The following is a 2081-nucleotide window of genomic DNA, read 5'->3' on the forward strand; positions in this document are numbered from 1 at the left end:
AATCTTTTAAAGATGTAATTATATTTTATTAGAAAAAATTTCGTCTTAATTAACTGCTCCAGTATATTGTTTTATTTCTGTTTTTTTTAATTGCTAATTTACTGTGGCTTATTTATAAATTAAACTTCATGGTTAGGTATGGCAGAATAAGCACACACACACATATATGTGGTCCAGTACTATTTTTATTTAATAAACTGGGGGTGGGGTGGGGCTTACAATGTATTCCTGAAGACAATTCTAAGGTAAGCTAGAAAGATGGGGAAAATTACTGGAACATGGAGAGGAAAGAAGCCATTCACCTCCGAGCTAACGCCACTTGCTAGGTGAGAGGCAAGACGTCCAGCAGAATTAGTGACATTTGCTGGGAAAGTTACAGATAAACACACACCTTCACACACAATCCTATGTTAAAGTAGTTATGAAACAGGCTTAAAGCTAGACCCCATGTGACCTCGGGAGGGCCGCAGCCCATTTTTCAGACATTTCCCAGGGATCTCAAGCAAGATTATTAACCACGTTTACAGGAAAAAAAGTTTATCTTCCCAAATTCAAGAGACCTAGAGTCTACTGTATCAACTGAAACTTCGAAGGCACCTCTGGTGGCCCTCAGAAGACAGTAATTTCAACACTTCTATGAGTGGTACGTATCAGAAGTGGTACACATTGGTATATGCTGGCGGACAGAGACATACTCTGAGGAGCCCACATCTGTGCTCTGGTTGAGCCTTCACACTGCCCTCAGCGCTCTCTCCACTCATCCTGTGCTTAAAGATCTAGTCTAAAACGTCCCTTAATAAGCCCCGGGCCTGCTCTGTACCAGCTAATAGGAAATAGGTCAGCCCAAAGGGCGGCAGCACCAAGTCCGGCCCCTGTCCCTCGGCATGGCTACCAGTACCGCAGAAATTCTAAATCCAATATTGTAGCGCTTTAAGGACTATCAGGCAGCTTTGTCTCTCTCTAGATTGCCTGTATTGAGAGGGTGGCTCCATTTTGCTGTTTTTTTTTTTTTCTACACACACATATATTTTCAAACTGTTTTTACTCCCGCTCCCCACGCCAGACATTTCTCTTCGTGTCCCTAGCTGTACTTGAACTCATTCGGTAGCCCAGGCTGGCCTTGAATTCAGAGATCGCCCTGCCTCTGTCTCCTGAGTGTGAGCGCTGGGATTAAAGGTCAGCCACTCAGCCCCTACAGGCCTGCTGCTGTTTTTCATCTCCAGACCACGGCTGGATTTTTAATTCAGGTTATTCTCAAACTCAATTCTCCTGTCTGTGTTGGGATTCCACGTGCACCTCACACATACGTGGCAAGACACCCGATCTCGTCTTTTCAAAAGTTGTATTTCTGCCCCATAGAACTTTTGGATGGGATCTATGTTAACCATCCAGGTCCTTTTAGCATATGGGATAAAAAGTATGATGTAACATTGTGCGTGTTTGGGAGGAGAGGGTGTGTTGGGAGTTTATTAAAGGGCAAAACTAGGGAGTGTGAACTGGAAAGCTGTACAAGGAGACAGACCAAAGTCCTCTCCATCCCCTTCCTTCTAGCACTGGGGCCTTGAGGTCCAGCAGGGTCTTCTCTGTGGAGGCCACACTGGAGTAGGGCCTTGGTCTTGGCCTTCTAGGCCAGTGCAGGCCATTTCCAGGCCTCCAAGTTGACTGTAGACCTTGTGGGTTCCGCACCATCAGGGAGTCCACATCTGGCAGACCCCAGAGGTGCAGGCCTTGCCCTGAGCCCGGAGCCCCCTCACCCAAGGTCTTGGGGGTAGGGCGGCCTTGCCTCGGGCCGGTGCTTTTCGCCCTCCGTTGGCCGCCAGAGGCTCCCTCTCTCCCTCTCCTGGGAATTCGCTGCCGGGCTCCCTCTCTCTGCGGCCCTAGAGTTAATCCCATCAGCCGAGGTGAGGCACCTGTTACCCCGGGCCTTCCTCATCCCCCGAGGCTGTACCCCCGACTCCACCGGGCCTCGCGGGCCTCGGAGCCCCGGCATGGGGACCCCCCGCACGTGGGCCGAGCGGCGTCCCAGCCCGAGGCCGCAGCCCAGGGTGCAAGCGTCGGGGCCCCAGGCCGGGCCGCCATGG

The 2081-nt window shown here is 50.3% G+C and overlaps 1 protein-coding gene across 9 annotated transcripts in view; it reads left to right on the forward strand.

Annotated features, from left to right (window-relative positions):
* Nucleotides 1-1811: 1811 nt before the first annotated feature.
* Ppp1r9a (protein phosphatase 1 regulatory subunit 9A) overlaps nt 1812-2081 on the forward strand; it is a 280210-nt gene continuing 279940 nt past the window's right edge. For 6 of the 9 annotated variants that reach the window (XM_026787519.1, XM_026787520.1, XM_026787523.1 and 3 more), the window contains exon 1: nt 1812-1901. The gene's annotated coding sequence lies outside the window, so the exon portion shown is untranslated. The remainder of the gene's footprint in view (nt 1902-2081) is intronic. The other 3 variants (XM_026787525.1, XM_005363689.3, XM_026787526.1) reach the window with 1 other exon arrangement.

Source organism: Microtus ochrogaster, linkage group LG10 (genome assembly GCF_000317375.1).
Source record: "Microtus ochrogaster isolate Prairie Vole_2 linkage group LG10, MicOch1.0, whole genome shotgun sequence".
Lineage (NCBI taxonomy): Eukaryota > Metazoa > Chordata > Mammalia > Rodentia > Cricetidae > Microtus > Microtus ochrogaster.